This window comes from Pteropus medius, unplaced genomic scaffold (assembly GCF_902729225.1).
Source record: "Pteropus medius unplaced genomic scaffold, Ma_sr-lr_union100, whole genome shotgun sequence".
Taxonomy (NCBI): Eukaryota; Metazoa; Chordata; class Mammalia; order Chiroptera; family Pteropodidae; genus Pteropus; species Pteropus medius.
This window is the reverse complement of record NW_024352787.1, coordinates 2,199,196-2,206,904: the sequence shown is the minus strand read 5'-3', so window position 1 is coordinate 2,206,904 and position 7,709 is coordinate 2,199,196.

The window sequence follows — 7,709 nt, the reverse complement described above, 5'->3', positions numbered from 1 at the left end:
CAAAACTCCATGGAAACCACCCACATCTCAGTGCTTAAAACAATCAATCCTAGGCAGCCTCAGAGACTGGCCTGCAGCCCTCTGACCATGCCAGGGAATAGGCTGTACTTCCTCATCCAAGAACACTGAGTTGACAAATCAGCCCTGGAGCCAAAGTTCTGCCACATCATATTGCTACTGTATCCTTCCCAAATCACACAAGTTAAAGCCCCTCAGCCCAAGGTCAGGGTCCTCCTCATGACGTCTAGCTATATGCTACCCTAAATCTGTGCATTTTACCCAATAAACACTGCTCCAATAAGTTAATACCAAGTCTCTAAGCCAGCTGCCCTCCAGCTGCTAGCCCTCAGGTTAGTACCCAAACAGATCCAGATGTTGCTGTTGACATTTGCTTCCAAGATAACTCTTTTCCTCCTCCTAGCTTACTACTCAAGGTCACTCACGGTTTGCTCCTTTGGGGAAGGCAGGGAGGGAAAATCTCCATCCTTCAAACTAAGCAGTTTATCAAAAAGTAGGTTTATTTTACAGCCTAATAGTTTTTCAGTAAGAGAATCCCCCACCCCGCCTAGTACCTTAACCCCATGCTTTCAGAACAGAAGCCTGATCTAGGGAATATCTTAAAATTCATTCTAATTGCGAGACCTAAAAAGAAATGGTGTCCCCATATGACACCCATATGATTTTAGGTCTCTACTTAGTATACGCACCTTCTCTCACACATAAATGCTGACTTTACAACAAAACCAAAGCCAGAGGTTGGTTTCAGCATCCTCCACTCCATCACTGACATTCCTTGAAAAAGTTTCCCAAGAGCTTGGGAGAATGCTAGGAAAATGCTGGGACCTAAAATAATGTCAGAAGCAGTTGTTCTAAACCATGCCTGCAAGTTAAAATCACTTAAAGAGCTTTTAAATATCCCAGTGCCCAGGAAATACTCCAAATCGATTACATCAAAATCTGTGTGTGTGAGACCTGAGTATTAGTGTTTGAATGCAAATATAAATAAGTCACAGTCTTGCTCCTAGATGAGCCCTGGATGACTAGAGGAAGAAACAGATAAACAGACTATTAAAAAATGGGACATAGGCCATATCAGAGATCTAATAGGGATCAGAAAATGCCATTTTAAAATATCTTACTTTGGATTGTTTTGAGCTGAAGTTAGTTGAAAATAAACAGATGCAGAAAGAAGCCTTCTCAGAACTTCCTCATCAGCCTAAGAGCAGAAATTTCTGAGAAATGAGGACTACCATAAATCCCCTCTCCAGGGGAGGCTATGTCCATGAAGAAGATAAAAAGTTGACACTGACATAATGGCTAAGTAGAGGGCCAGAGGAGGGAGGGAGCAATAGGGGCAGATCATTTTATGAACATTATAGATGTCTAACCAATGTCCCGTATACTTGAAACTAATTTAAATAAATAAATTTATTTAAAAAAAAAAGGAAAGTTGACACCAAGATAAGTCTGCACAAACAGACCTTACCAAAATAATCCTTCTCTGTCATTAGATTCTCCATAAGTTTACCTTCCCACAATTTACCACTCTAGAAAGCCAAATCCCCTTTCCTTTATGCAGTTCCTTCCCCATAATTCACTGCCCTCTGTTAAAATGGTATATAAGCTTTCAAGTCTAACCACTTTTGGGGGTTTTCACTTCTTTCCTATGAAGCCCCCAGGCATGTAAAAATATTAACATCAATAAAGGAACATAAGCCTTTTTTCCTGTTCCTCTGTTCTTTGTCAATTTAATTGACAAGCCCCCAATCACTGAACTTGAAAAAGTAGAGGAAATGTTTGTTGCTCTTTACAGAGCTGTGCATATGTATTAGGGACGGAGAAAGGGAGTGATTATCTCTAATAAAGGATGAAGGGAGAGAGGTCAGGGACAGATTTACAGAGGAGAGGGAATTCCTGTGCTGTGTCTTGAAAATAAAAGGAGTTTGGCCAGGTGGGAAGAATTCCAGGCAGAGAGAATAGCAGGAGCAAACCACAGCAGCAAGGGAGAACATAACGCCTTCAGGGAACATCAGGCGTTTCAATATGGCGAGAGGATGTGATATGTATTGAAAAGCCCCTTAGAAAGATATGAAAGTCGTGATCAAAGAGCTTAGACTTTATTCAGAAAGCAATGGAGAAATATTGCTGGGTTACAAACAGTATATGGCTTGATTGCATTTGCATTTTAGGAAGATGTAAGGAAATAATGCCCCTGGTACTGTTCATGTTGCTCTTGTCATAAGGTTAGACTAACATTTTTTAATGCGATTTTCATGTTGAGACCACAGGGCGAGGCTACACCCTTCTAGGTGAGGAGTGCAAAAGGGAATGGAGTCCCAATATCAGCCCTTTTGGGAAGACTGAGATTCTAGGGCAAGAATTGAGGAATTAGAGGTTTGTCACGAGATCAAAGGGAAGGGAAATCCCTAGAGATAGATGCTTGGAGGAACTCCTTGAAGTAAGGGAAAACATGGTCTCTACCCTAGTTCAGGAGCACAGAAGCCAACAGGAACTATCACAGGCCTCATGAGGTTACTGAGCATCTCCAGTAGCAAGTATGCGACTGCTCTTTATATTGTCATTCCTATTTTTCTCATATAGAGAAAAGGTTTTTAAAGTCCTTACATGTCAGTCCTGGTCTCAACTATGAGATCAAAAATTAAACAAAATGTCCATGTCCTGAAATGGCAATGAAAAAATAGAGCTATGAAAGCCAGGAGAGGTAGCAACCAGGACCGATGGCATATACAAGAAGAGGCTAAATATCCAGGACAGAAGAGTGGGGAGCATGAGGTCCATGTAACCCTGCCCTCCCTACCAAGAACCTCCTCTACCATCCTTGAGGTGGAATGGCCTTTTTATCAAACTACAAGGAACAAGCCTGGAGGCAAGAAACTCTATTAGGAAGATTCACACCCAGTTAAGAAATGACAGTGACCTAAGACAATGGGCATGGAGAGGAAGGAAGAGGGACATTTAGGAGGTGGGATCCAGGGAATAATGAAGTGGGCCAGACGCCTTGAGTAGGGGAAAAGTAATGATCTTGCAAACTAGGATAAAGGGAGCATGCATGGGAAATAGCCGGAAAAGCTCCTGAAGAAAGGGAAAGGAAATGATTGACGCTAGCTGAGATGCAACCTTTTCTGGTCCACATACCAACCTTAAAAAATGTGAGGGATGCAGACTTGGCAGAAAATATGAGACTACTCCCCTGGACAACAAAGATGAAAGTCGTGCCCATCTTTATATCTGCCAGGGCTCAGCTTGCTGCTGACTATGTGTTTGATGAATGAAGAAAAAAAGGGAACTTGATATTTATTAGCTAGTGAAAATATCAGTCCAACAACATGACCCTACTACATGGCAAGAGCCAGAATTCGAACCCAAATAAGTCTTGTTCCAAATCCTGTGTTCTTTCCGCCATAGCATCCAATGCACTCCACAACTTTGTAGCAATTTCTACAGCATCAATAGGAAACTAAGAAGTGAAGGAAATGAAGGGTATCAGTTGTCCCATGTGCTTCCTGCTTCTTAGGAAGTCTACTTGGGTAGACTATATGATGTTTCAGAGCAGGGACTATGGCTTGCATTTCTACATCCCCTACAACCTTTCCCTTAGAAGAGCTCTGGGCACATAGTGAGTTCTTTAAGTTTGATAAATTGACCTTTTGGGTGTATGAGTAAAATAGGTTAAGATAAATAACCCCAGGGACAATATCAATAAAGCTCTAGAAGCATTGCTTGGTTCTGCCAATCTCATGACCTAGGAAAATTCTGCCAATGTATCAGGCACCTAGGAAATACTTATTGGGAAAGCACCTGTCCCCTCAGGACTGCTTCTCTGTCATCTCCACCTCTGCTCACAGACACTGGCATTCTGGCATGCTAGTTCAGATAAGATGGCAAGTGAATCAATGATGAGTCAATGAACATTTATTGAATATCTTGTCAGTGAAAACCATTTAAGTATGTTCAAGAACTAGGACATGAAATTCCTGTCTTCAAAATATTCAAAATGGAATTAGTAAAACAGAGTATGCATGTTCTGAAGCAACTAAAGAAAATGTCTGTAAACCGAAGGAGAACATGTCCAAGCAATGCCAGACTTAACATGTCCTATTGATACTGCCTCCTGCATATCTTTCAAGGTTTCCCACTCTCTCTCTGCCCACTGTCACTTATGACCCTGATCAACATAATCTCTCACATAATGAGCCACATAATGGTCTCCCCACTTCTAAGCTGGTCACTCTCCAAGATACAGCTTCATTCAGCTCCTGCTTCAGTCCCTTCAGTGGCTCCAGCTTCCTTTAGAGAAATTCCAAACTCCTTAACATGGCTAGAAGGGCCTGCCTTATCTGGCATGTCTGATTCTCTCAGCCACCATCTTTTACCTCCTCTCTCTCTCTCTCTCTCCTCTCTCTCTCTCTCTCTCTCTCTCTCTCTCTCTCTCTCTGTCTGCAAGCCCTTTGGGGCCAATGTGTGACTGAACAGGTTGTCACTGTTCAACTCCAGGAGACAAGAGGCAATCACAAAGGCTATGATGCAAAAGTCACCCTCATGGTTGTTCAATACATGACCTACACAACTATACACAGTGGCCCTACAGCACCGACCATGGAAACTTCTTTCATTTCTTTCATTTCATAAACACAGCATGCTCACTTGCCTCTGAACTTGTGTCGAAGCTATGCTCCCTGAGTGGGTGACTGCTGTCTTTGGGAAGTCCTCTCTGATACCAAGTCTGAATATCAGAGTTTGTAAAGGTAGTGTGGAGGCCAAAATAGACTAGAATGCACAGCCCCTTCTCAGAGACCATCATTAAGGCCCCAGCATTCAGGAAACCAGAACCACAGGAAGCTTACCTTGGGATGTGAGAATGTGAAGCCATGCTTGGATCCAAATAAGAAATATTCTTTTCACTCCTGAAATCAGAAGGAGGAACACTTTCTAGAACACCTTCTGGTGTTCTGGAGGAACACAAAATAATGCAGAACAAGGCTTGAGATTATGGACTAAGGCAACTAAAGGAAGACTCTAAAACGTTCAGGAAAGAAATTGAGGGCTGAAGGACCCTTAATATCATGTTGTTTTTATATCCCCAACACCCAACACAAGGCCAGGCGGACAGCTTGTTCACTAAAAGTTGAGGGAGAACATGAATGAACCTCTTCAATCAATGAGTTGCTAGGGATTCTTCCTCATAGACATGAGGTTTGGACTTGGCCTTAAGGTCAGGTTCAATTTGAGTAGCTGAGGATGCAGGAGAAACAGAAGTGAACAAAGGGAGTAGCACAGTTAGATAGGAAGGAGGATATCCCTTGAACTAAGATGACGAGACCTATCGTCAAAACCTCCAACTCACAGGCCACAGGTTCTGTTTAGCTCAGCCCACACAGTGGGCGGTTTTTAATTTTTAATTAGTTGCCAAAGTTAAAAATTGGATGATTTTATGTAAAACTACAAGCAAGCTGTCAACGCAGGCTCACTTTCCCACATAGCAAGCTAAAACTGGAGAGCAAAAGCTCCCCATTGCAGAGACTTAACATTCAGTGTCCACCTGACCCACCTGGACACTAGCCTGGCCCCAGAGTCTAGAGTGGTCAGCCCCAAAGTTGAGAAACCATGGAAGGGGTGAAGGGTGGCCAGGCAACACAGGCTGAAAGCCTAGCCATGGAGTGTTTTAGTCACGCATTGAGTGGTCAGGAGCCACTGGTATTGACTCTTTCTCCCCATGACCTTTAATAAAACAGAGATGAAAATAACGAAACAGGAGTGGTGAGAGTATAAGAGGGATCTCCACTCTGTAAGTGGCTCAGAGGCAGTAAAGACCTTCGGAAAAGGCGAGACTCAGTTTACTTGTAGGAGACTGAGCTGGCCTAGCTCCTCTCCTTCTGTTCCAGGCTAGAAGGGCCCCAGAAGAGGTTTGTGTTCAGTAAAAGAATCAACCCATCCTCCAGCATACGCATACATAGCCATGCTGTTATGGATTGAAATTTGTCCCCAAAAATTCATATGTTGAAGTCCTAACCCGCAGGACCTAAGAACATGACTTTATTTGGAGTTAGGGTCTTTGCAGAGGTCATCAAGTTACAATGAAATCATTAGAGCAGGCTCTAGTCCAATATGACCAATGTCTTTAAAAAGGGGAGAAATCTGGAGACAGACACTCACACAAGGAGATCACCACATGAACATGAAGATGGACACCTACATGCCAAGAAGAGAAGCCTGAACAGATTCTCTCACAGCTTTCAGAGGCACCAACCTTTCTGACGCTTTGATCTCAGACTTTTAGCCTCCAGAACCACGAGACAATAAATCTTTATGGCTTAAGCTCCCCAGTTTGGGGTACTCTGTTACAGCAGCCCTAGCAGACTGCTAAAGTGTGCACACACACACAAGCACATGCACACAGAGGCTCCCACGCTCACTCTCTGACAGCAGGGAGCTAAGGACTTCTGAGAATGGCTACAATTTAAGAACAAGTTTGTGAAGGAAATGTATACCATTAGCTCAAGACACTGCTTTCTTTCTCCCATTCAAACCCCTCTCCACGAATCAATCAGGGTGGTCAACCTGCCTGTGAACAATGACTCCAAAGTGACAGGCTGGTGGCACTCGTTGGTAGAGTGGGCATGACTTACACTGCACACATACATGTGTATTTGAAGTGTGCCACTGCTTTTTTTTTTTAAGTGAAGTTAACGGCTGACTCTGAGCTCCCTTCTATTTGGCCTGATGGTAAATTCACTCTAGTTGTGACTAGGCCTCTCTCTCTCATCCCCTAAACTCCAGGGTCTTGGATAGAAGAAAGCCTTTGGGGAGGTCACAGAGAACCACCGCTCAATAAGAACAATCTTAATGCCACTGAGCTGTAACACTTAAAACAGTTAAGATAATATATTTCTTTTTGTGTGTGTTTTGCCCCAAGTGTTTTGCCTCTGTTAGCCTGGGTCCCCGTGTGACTGCAATCAGCAAAGCTCCCTGGAAATGTACCATAAGCCGGAAATATTCTGCCATTGTGTTAAACCCCTGAGATTTGGGGGTTGTTTGTAATCTTATTGCATTTTATGAACACAGGGTGGATTTAGCTTTCCTAATCCTTTTTTAAAACTCTACTCTTTAACCACAGTTATAACACTTACTGTTTAACACATTTATTAGTTTACTACAAATGACATACTAAAGAATGAGAATAGCAGCTTTTGGTTTCATTTCCTTCTGATAGCAGTTTTGCTAGGCTTTTAAATCATTCCAACAAAAAGAATGTGGATAAAACACTATTCCTACATCAAGGCTTAAACCTACCTTGCAATCTAATGTTCACAACACTCTTTTACCTGCATTTGTCACATGACTCATTAAACGACCTTGAGCTAGAAATCTTTCATCCCAATCAAGAGCTGAGAGCACTGAAGTCCAGAGGCACCAGGAAGTGACAGACGTAGGACTAGAACCCAAGTACAAAGGGCCCAGAACTCTCTCCTCTGTGCTTCACTAATAACAAATACTGCGGAGACTATGTGTTCATCTCATTTATAAACACCACTGTCCTATAGTTAATATAATATCATCAGTGTAAAAACTAAAAGTGCTTTAAACCAAATTATAGCAATATATAGCAAAGCTTAGCATAGCATTACAAATAGCTCATTGAACCAAGGCAGTTTGTTTGCAAAGTAAGCCAGCAGATTTTCTGCATAATA